Genomic DNA, 11,398 nt, shown 5'->3' on the forward strand with positions numbered 1-11,398 from the left:
CAGAAAGACACACACACATACACATATATGATTGTATATATATATATATATATATATATATATATATATATATATAGTAATTTATAAAATATATATGGCGATTAAGCTACACTGAATATTCCGCGTTTCATCCACTCTAGAATTCGTCAGGCTTATGCGCGAATTCTGTGGTTGTTTCTCGTTTTATATTGTCCTCTTCTGTTGAGGATTTTAGTTAGCCAATCATCTTTCTAGTATCCACCGCGCCCTTTCCTATCAGTAAATGGGCATGCATTTTACCGAACAAAGGATCTGCTTTAGAACAAGGTTAGTGGTTTAAGGCAGACCTTTTCCTTTTTATATATATATATAAATACCCATATGTGTATATACATATATGCATATATATATATACATATATATATGCATACATATATGTGTGATCGTTTATATTATATCCATGTTTATTTAATTTATTTGTTTATTTTCTATTGTTTTTGTTAGTTTTAAGTATTGAGCACTTTTGAAGTAAATACTTAAAGTTTACGCATAAATCTATACTTTCGTATATTAATTTTATGTGAGTAAATGAAGTAGTTATATATATATATATATATATATATATATATATATATATATATATATTATATACTAGGTAGAGGAATTTAAGGGTGATAATCAATGAATTTTACGTTGTTATTTTTTCTAGATATATTTTTTTAATATAAATCAATTTACATGATCGCAATACTGGTTGGTGAAAACCAGGAGTCCTTGGTTGCCTTCCACAAAAGAAGCCAGTGCTCAAACCTATATATATATATATATATATATATATATATATATATATATATATATATATATATATATATATATATATACGAGCAGTTCCGCTCGGCTTTGCTCGGGCCCTACGTAATTTTCATAGGATTATGTGCATATGTATCTATTAAAAAGTGTGAAAATTTAAAATAATGCCTTTCTGCATAATAGTTTTCCTTGATCATCATAGAGACAAGACAGACAGACATTTTCACTTTCATAGATAGACAGAGCGATCGATCGACTGATAGATAGATAGATAGATTGGATGCAATATATAGTAATGATTTAAAAAGTATAAAAAAAAACTCATGCGCTATCACCGAGAATCGAAACCAAAACGTTCAGCTCACTATTTATTGTGCCTCTGCTGTCAATGACTGAGCTATGAAACTTGTTTACTGCAAGGCTAAAAATTAAAACATGAACCAATAGCTACTATGTTATGCATTCATAATGGCAGCGTTCGACCTTTATCTGGCAAATTTCATTTTTTTCTAATTTTCACATTTTGCACCGATGTTTTCGAGCTAAAATCCAAATATAAAGTTTCGCATGGATTCAAGTACCTTATATATGAAGTTTCCTATCTGTAGACCAAAAAATCTAGAAGGAATTTGGTAAGAAAAATTTATTAAACAAAAATATATACGTATACATAAATATGTATGGAAACAGATTTGTGTTTACTATAAAATTTTTACGCAAATATTATGCAAGTATAAATTATGTAGTATATCTGCATTAATATAATTACACGTAATTGTTTACTAAAGATAATCATTCCATAAGAAAGCCGAATAAACTAATAGGGAATTAATTAAAATAAATGTTTAAAAGAATATGCAAATAGGTTATATCTTTTGCTAGTAGATAAAATTCCACAACCCATATATAAAAACATCGTGTTTTCTTTTTAAATAAATAGGAAAGAGAATTTTTAATATAATTATCAATACACAAAAAACGAATTGATAGGAGTATATATATACATATATATATATATATATATAAATTTTTAAGTTGTTTTTGAAATATCGTTACTTTCAATGTATACCGTTTACCATGTCAGCCATGTTAAACATATTAAAAATACACTATTTGTTGTAAAAATCTAATGGATCAACATCTGAAGAAGTTGGTGGGGACAGGATATTTTTATAGACACATAAATCGTAAAAGTGCCTACCCACTAATGAAACAGCTGTAATGGAAAAAATCGAGGAAATAAACGAAGGTTATAAAAAAGAAAACGTGAGCCTTGGAATTTTCAACAAAATTCTACACTACATATATATATATATATATATATATATATATATATATATATATATATATGCATACATATATATATATATATATATATATATATAAATGTGGCTGTGGGTGATTTCTTTCATTATGTACGAAATAATCTGATGAAAGAAGGAACGGCCAATTTTTTTCCAAAATTTGTATCTTGTACAGCTTAACATCACACGTGTATTTGAGACGTTTTATTACAACACAAGCAAAAAGACCCGGCATATAAAATCAACATTTCTTTTGAAAGCATAATTGAAGCATAATAGTCGTCTTTTGCATTTGAAACTTTAATTTAAGCAATTATCACCCAACGTGCGGAAAAATCAGGCATATAAAATCAGTTGTTATAACAGATAGGTATAGATAATATGTAGGTAACCAGGAATGGAAATCAAAAATCTATGAAAAAATGAGCGAAAGTACGGCATTAAATGCGCTCTGATTTGCATAATTTTCCATATTTTTATTTGCTTTATATCAAGTTGGAGGGAAATCTGATTTCATCGTTGATGTCCTATTGTAATACATCGAGAGGAAACTTTTAATGCCTTCCTAAAATGACATAATCCATAATACATTGTAATCTAAATTGCACTGTAGAAAACATACTCTTAATTTTATAAAATTATTATTATATATAATGACTTGAATTAAGGTTTAAAATTCAAAAGTTAAAGATCATTAGCCAATCGTGCTTTCAACAGAAACGTTCATGGCGAACTCGTATCTTTCATATCAAAGAGCCTTCATTCGAATTTATTTGTCAAGCCTATCAACTTGTGTGGTAATAAACCTTCTCAAATGCTCTTGTCGAGTAAAACCGTGTGTCAAAATCGCTCGGTCTTTTTTTCATCGATTTTTTCGATTATCGGCTATCAATGCTCATCGAAGACATTCCGATACAACATCTATTTAAGAACACTGCCATAAAATTCGGCCCGGAATTTTTGGCGTCCATAGAGATGCGGGATCGGATTTTGCATTCAAAAGTATTTGATGAAAAAACAAGTAAGTCAAAGATCTTACTTGAAAACAGAAAAATTGAAGCAGAGGGAATATGGCGAAGAAAAAGGTGATTACACATGAATGGATAGTCTGGTGGTAGATAAATAATCCAGTGACGGTAAAATACAAATATATAACTTCAAGAAAGTTAATTAAATTTCCATTTGAACCATATTCCCTCTGCTTCACTTTTTTTGTTTTCAAGTAAGATCTTTGACTTACTTGTTGTTTCATCAAATACTTTTGAATGCAAAATCCGATCCCGCATTTTGCTAATCCCTACCCTCTGATGAGAAGGAAAGTATTTCTTCGAAACTCCGCGGATTAAGGACTATCAACTTATCTAGTGTGTCCTTTTAAGATTAAATATGTTTTTTAACTCATTTCAATGTGTTTTTAATATGTTTTATTAACTGTTTGCTCGTATATACATATATATATATATATATATATATATATATATATATATATATATATAATTTGTCTCACCCAAACTTTTTATTCATTAAAATTCGGTAATGTTCATATACCAATAAAATCAAAATCAATATTAATTAACTCAATCAATTAAGCTTCATAATTATCGGTTTATATAATCAAGGATGCGTATAATATTTTTTGCAAAACTCAAGACAACAAAATATAAAATAAAAATTGCAATTGTTTCGTAACCATTTGGACAACTAAAAAAGCGGGAAAACATTATCCGTATCAGAAATAATAATTGTATTCCATGCCAAATATACCTTTTGAATTTGGGTGGAATATAATAAATCTTTAAAATTAAGCTTAGAACAGATGGAAAAGATTGAAAAATTAAAATTTTGCCCGTAGAGAAACGTGTATCCACGTGTCATTGCAAAGGCAAAAATGGGTAGCGAGGCTGCTTTTTGAATAGCACTAATAAAATCTTCGCTTACCAAAGTAGCGTGAAAACGAAAGGAATGCTTACCATTTGATACGATGATGTTGCAAAAAAAATGGTTGGTGTTCATGATAGTAGTATAGGAAGGCGACCATCTTGGACAATCTGCTATTCTTGAATGTGAGCGTACACAATTGTAATACGTATAATGGAGATGCAGATTCAGAGTAAAGTGTTATCCCACTAAATTTTTTCAGACGGTGGTCACCACTTATCAAGGCCCGGAAGCCACTCAGGGATAAGGGTTATTGCAAGTACATTACGTTAGTGCGGAGATTTGATGACGTGTTTACTTAAGGGGGCGGTTCATTAGGAGTTTGTTAACGTTGGACTTGAAGACATCCAAGTTGTAGTCAGGTGGGAAGCAGGCAGACGGAACAGAGTTCCACAGGTGTGCAGTTCTAAGAAAGAAGCTTTGTTCATGGAATCCACGTTTTGATTTAGGCACAGATAAAGAGTGGGGGAAATTTTTCACAGTGGATTCGGCTAGACGGGATTTTTCGTGAAAGATTGGCGAGGGGGGCAGAGATTGGAGTTCAGTCGAGCACTTTCCATGGAAATAACGATAAAACAAGAGTAGAGAAAAGGGCATCCCCCACTAAGCCACGAAGTCTATTTTGTGCTCTGTCAAGGCAGGATAGGCTGATTCCAAATAAGGGAACATTCAGTAACCACAACTCTAATCGTAATGCATTATATATGAGAAAGTATATGCAGAAAGATAAATACAAAAACAAAACTATATACGAAAAAGTAACCGAGGATTAATTTGCATCGGAAAAAGATCTAAGCTATTTCAGCTGTCTTACGTATTCACGAGAGTGTGAGGAACAGTAAAAAAAAACTAGTAATTGTACAGCAGGAAGAAAATGGTACTATTGGTTAGCAACACGCTTTAGTATTACCTTTAAATGGCGAACGTAAAAGTTGCTCCATTATATACCACGACTGTCGATAGTTGTCCTCAAATATCTATTAAAGTAACATTTTCCCGTCGCACAGTGCTCTAACTATAAGTTTGTTTCCAAACAAATAGTTGGCTTCGCTTAATCGCTTAAATACGCGTCGAGTGAAAATATATTTACAAAATGTTCAACCCGAAGAGGGGGGTGCTTAATACTAATCCACATACAGTACTGTTTCGTTGTATCACAACTCATCAGTGCGGCTAGACATATACATTTTCCCAGCCGTGGATTGAATTTACAGCCGTCGTGTTGACAGTCGGAATCTCTAACCATCGGACTACGAATCGGTGCCGGTAAATATTTCTCCTCAAATGTCTATTAAATAAAAATTTGTCCGTCGCACAGTATCCCAACTATAGGTCTGTTTACAAACAAATAGTGGGTCTTGCTTTAGCTATATATATATATATATATATATATATATATATATATATATATATATGTGTGTGTGTGTGTGTGTGTGTGTGTGTGTGTGTGTGTGTGGTCCTGGTTATGACCTTAAACTATATCCGATGGTGAGGCCCCAGCTTTCGGGCTTTGGGGAGTGTGGAGCCACCCCTTAATTGGCATTGCCCTCAGGTCCAGTCCACTCGGAGTGGTAGTACCTGTTAGGATCCCAACTGTGGGTTAAATAGAAACTGGCTTGAAAAAATCTATATTTTATTAAAAACTTTTTTCTTTAAAATCAGTGGAGTCGACATTAAATAACCTGAAATGTGTTGATATGCCACAAAAACATCCAACAAAACTCTAACTCCAAATAATTTCTTCCAGCTAGTTCGTACGAAAATCTTTACATCATTGTAGGACTTTGTTTATACTGGAAAAAAAATTGTTATTTAAAAAGAAAACAAACATAAATATATTGCAGATCATTTTCATTTATTCCTAATTGTCAATATTATCAGTATTGGCTCATAAGGAGCTTTCACACTGGTCATAAAGGATTTCTCCTTGAGAACAACCTGTGGTGTGCCCGGGAAGCTGAGTTACAATAAGTCTCCCCAGATTTCCAGTACTCTCCACCTCTTTCGATAACATTCGCAAATGCATTTGTATTATGGCAACAGCCGCTTACCTTTGATTTCTCGCTAGCAGCGACCATTGGTCTCCACTGGAGTTTGAGTGGTAATAAGCCTCCCCAAGAACTATTTCTCTTGGCTTTTGTCCAGCGTATGTCTGGCCAGAGCTATCTATCCTCAGGCTTTCCATCTTCCTTGAGCCTCCTCGACTAGTTGGTATCATTCATGGGAGTGAGGTGATTTTTTAATGGGATAGTGGATTGAGAACCTATAGATATGCAGCGTCAATGTTCTTGGTTAAATGTAACTTTTTGTGTTTTGTCTCTGCAGTAACTCGTCTAGCCCGCGAATGTGGCTCATGTATTCCACGTTTTCATTAATATTTTCGATATTTTCATCATTGTTATTCATTGTATCCTTCCATTCATTCCAATTTCTCCCATTCTCTTTTCTAAGTTGTTTGTGGGAATTGTTCCTAGTGTTCATACTATTATAAGTACAATCTTTGTGTTTTTTATCACTCATATCCATTTCAGATCTCAGGCTAGCTCTGTGTATTTGCTCCGTTTCTCCTTTTCTTTGATATTTAATCTGTGGTCAGCAAAGTCTACGATTTGGCAGGACTTTTCTTTCTTATTAAATATCACGACATCCGGCCTTCTCGCTTAGATTGGTTTTTCAGTTTGTTTGTCCATGTTCCATAGGATTTTGTGATTTTCGTTTTCATTTACTGTTGCTGGCTTATGATTTTACTATTCGTCTGTGTATTCAAGATGCAGTTGCTTGCACAATTCCCAGTGTACTGCCCTTCCCACTATCTCGTGCTTGTTCTTGTATTTCTTTTGGGCTAGTTTGCTACATTCACTTACTATCTGGTTTATCGTTTCGTCTCTTAGTCAACAGAGTCTGTATTTGTTGTTTTCTTGTATTTTGTCGATCTGTGCTTTGATGTGATTTGCTCTCATCGAGTTATCTTGTCCTGCAGTTCTCAGGGATTCAATTTCTCGGTCTATGTGTTTTTTTTTTCGCATTCATGTCAAAGTGGTTTCTTTAATCTCATCTTGTGCCATCCTTGCTAACCCTTCGTGTAGTTATTTATTTTCCCATTTTTCTTTTCTTGGTTTAACTTTTATCTCTTCGATTTCTGTTTTATTAATTTTTCAGTGTCTCTCGCTGCCATTATTATTATTATTATCATTATTATTATTATTATTATTATTATTATTATTATGCTTACTTCACATCAATGAGTGGTCGATACGCGGAAAACCTGTCAAGAGGAAGGCATGAAACAGTGCGTATTCTCTCTTGATCTCCCGACATTATCCGTGGGCGGAAATAAAATACCTTACACGTGAAAACAGCCGATAAACATGTTATATATAAGTCTGAAACATACATTGTTTCGTCCAAACAAATATATCTTTTGCTATTTTTACTAGAGCTATGTTAGGTGTTTTTTTAAATAATTTTTGTTGCTCGTTGATTATGAATATATTTATAAACCCGTTAATCTTCCAAAAACGAAAAAAAAACTACACTGTTCGGTGAAAAATACGGCGAGTAGCGCCAAGCATAGCGTATGTCATCTAAACACTTCTTCCACAATAAGGCAGTGGAAAATGGCGACAAGCCACGTGTGATCACACGTTGCATTGGTAGATATATGTAAACAAACAGTAAAAATACAGTTAATATGGAATCATACGTGGAATTGGCTTTTAAAATACCTTAAGATCCATTATGTGCAACATGATATTTGCACTTTAATCTTGTCTCTATATAGCAAACCTTGGCCCCACACGTTGTCTGAGAATTCGACGTTAATGATCAAACAAAAAAAAAAGAAAGAAAAAATCCGACTTAGCATTTTTTAGAGAACAAATGAATTGCATTTATTCTAGGTCCTTCCAATAATAACGCATTTCATTATTTCGTCTTTCTTATCGCACAGAAATGTGTTTTAAAATGATATTTCATGTAATATCTGCTCTTTAAAATTCTCTCTTCCCGCCACCTTACGCTTGCCATAGCCAGACCTTTCCCCACCCTCATCTTTACACGTCCACCTTGCCCGGTCTTTTCTTTTCTTCTTGACAATATAATGTATTTTCTTTCCTTTTTCTGTAACTCAGGCTCGCTCACACTTACTGTTTACATATAGCTAATGCTGATGATGCTTTCCGGACACGCGCACTACACATTATCTGCATTTCCTGCTGAAGACTCCTGTATGGGCCGAAAATATGAATTTAAATAAATCAGTATGCATATTTTTTAATCTGAATTTTGACTGGTTTTCACACCTACATATTTTTCATATTTATATATAATCAAACTGAGGAAATACTTTTGCTGTTAAATTATAATGTTTTATAGTCTTGTAAAAGTTGCTGATGGCGCTAGATGTTGCAATGAGGTCTTTATCTACTGAAAATGTATCGACCTGATTGGCTTTTGGCTCATAAAGATAGAATATTTTACGTTGTATATTACAGACATGTAAACACAGAGTTAGCCTTACTGTTACATATTAGAAAGCATACGTGTGAATTTTGGCAAGGATCATATTGTGATCCTGGGCCTCTAAAATTAACAGAGATTAGACCATTCCTTTAATAATTACAGTGATGATCATATTTATTGGCACGGTAAAATAAAAGTTAAATTTTGTCTAATAAATTCTAAAAAAGGGATTAAATTAAAGAAAATAACAAAGTATATTATGTATTTTTAACTGGCCTTTCCGATGCAGCAATCGGATTTTAGAAAAAATAAATAACAAAGGAACAACAAACATAATTGCAAAAAACCCTTGTTCAAAATTATTGGCACGGCTTTGTTTTTCTTTTAGTATCAGTATAATATCAATCAATTTCCGGTTTACGTGCTTTCTGAACTTTTTTATAGCCATATTATGCTTGTTTAACGCTAATTCAGTGAATAATTTTTTTCAGATAATTTTTAGATAGCGATTTATTTAAACTATTATAAGTGACTAAATTATAATTTTCAATCGCCATGGTTAAAACTAAGGAACACAGCGAAGACGTCAGGAAGCTTGTTGTAGCATGCCATACCAATGGGGAAGGCTATGATAAGATTTCAAAGAAGCTAAACCTTCCCAAATCCACTGTTAGAGCCATAATAAACAAGTTCAAATCGCAAGGCCACGTTATGAGTTTAGAGGGTAGAGGGAGAAAAAGGATTCTTTCCCCAAGAGATGAACGGAAAATTGTTCGACAAGTAAAACAAAACCCAAGGATCTCTGTTGGGGACATTGTTGATGAACAGAGCACCTCTGGAGTGAATGTATCTCGACATACAGTTGGTAGAGTTTTGAAGAGAGCTGGTTTAAAAGCATGTCGTCCGAGAAAGACTCCCTTATTGAAGCCTATGCACCTGAAAGCAAGGCTAGCCTTTGCAAAACGTCATATTGATAAAGATGTTGCATTCTGGAAACGTGTTCTATGGACTGACGAAACGAAAATAGAGTTATTTGGCCATAATAAAGTGTCTTATATTTACAGAAAATCTGGCGAAGCTTTCCTGCCTAAGAACACCATACCCACAGTGAAGCACGGTGGAGGCAGTTTGATGTTTTGGGGATCCTTTACTGCCTCTGGACCAGGGCGACTTGTTAAGGTCACAGGTAGCATAAAAAAGGAAGATTATGTTAAAATATTGGATGAAAACCTGAAAGACTCTGCTAAAGAGCTCTCACTTGGTCGTCGTTGGTGGTTCATGCAAGATAATGACCCAAAGCATTCGGCTAAACTGACTAAGAAATGGCTTGAGGACAATCATATTAATGTTTTGGAGTGGCCATCACAAAGCCCAGACCTTAATCCAATTGAAAATTTATGGAGAACATTAAAATTGAGGGTAATGCAAAGGAAGCCTAATAATCTTATTCAATTGGAGGATTATTGTCAGGAAGAGTGGGCTAAAATTACTACTGAAGAGTGCAACAACTTGGTTGTAAACTATGAAAAGCGACTGAGGAGGGTAATCAAGGCCAAAGGCTATACAATTGATTATTAAATAAATCGTGCCAATAATTTTGAACAAGGGTTTTTTGCAATTATGTTTGTTGTTCCTTTGTTATTTATTTTTTCTTAAATCCGATTGCTGCATCGGAAAGGCCAGTTAAAATACATAATATACTTTGTTATTTTCTTTAATTTAATCCCTTTTTTAGAATTTATTAGACAAAATTTAACTTTTATTTTACCGTGCCAATAAATATGATCATCACTGTAGGTCCCTTTTGGTTTTGCGGTGCGTGTTTACTTCTGTGCAGTTTTAGGAGGTTCACATTACGAGGCCTTGTCTTTTCTTTTTGAGAATTGGTTAATTTATAGCAAATTGCTTGAGGCGTTCTGATCAAGGAATGCCGACGAGGCTTCACAGGCAAATTTTGCCGGTCAGCCTGCATCTCCTCGGAAACCCTGACTTCTCAACCCCACTTACTGATCCTGGTGTCCAAGATTTGTAGTGAAAGAGAACTAAATAACAACATTGTGTGTATGGTAACACTAACATAGTTATTTGAATTGTTCCAAAACTTATATGAGTGACAATGAAGGCCCATCCATCCCCCTAGCCCTTGAGCCCCTGTAGGGGCATAGGCCATCTACAACTTTTGTAGATGTTTTATAGCGAGGAGTTCTTTTTACAGGGTGAAGGTGCCCACCCTTCCAGGAAGGTACATACAACGTCTAGTCATCCCAAATGGTCGTCCATCTGGTAGTGGCCAGGCGCATGTTGCTTAACTTCTGTGATTTGGCGAGAACCGGTGTGTCAACGTGATTGAGCAGTATATATACTGCACAATCACGTTGACATTATGAGTGACAATCTAGAGGCGAATGTCAAAACACCCGAACGATATGAGAATGGCGAAAAAGTCGCTTTTTCGAATGAGTGAATACCAAGGTCTTAACCCAGTTCTCATAAAGTTGTACTGCTATTTTAATACTCTTATCTGTGTGTTAAACGGACTGTTGTCCTCAGATTCTTTAATGTCTATACGGCTCGTTAATCATCTAGTGGTTATGTGTGTGTTTATGTGTGTGTGTATTACATATAATTTACAGTACATTTTTCACGATATACGTGTTGTCGGGTGGTCTTCCGCATTTTGGCCGCTGCCTGCGGCATTCGCCAACGTCTTGAGGAGCTGGCTTTTGCTATAACAAATCTCATGCCAGATAGACACAAGACGATATATATATATATATATATATATATATATATACAAGACGATATATATATATATATATATATATATATATATACTCCGTCTTGTGTCTATCTGGCATGAGATTTGTTATAGCAAAAGCCAGCTCCTCAAGACGTTGGCGATATAT

This window comes from Euprymna scolopes, chromosome 40, assembly GCF_053919585.1.
Source record: "Euprymna scolopes isolate OS-2025 chromosome 40, ASM5391958v1, whole genome shotgun sequence".
Taxonomy (NCBI): Eukaryota; Metazoa; Mollusca; class Cephalopoda; order Sepiida; family Sepiolidae; genus Euprymna; species Euprymna scolopes.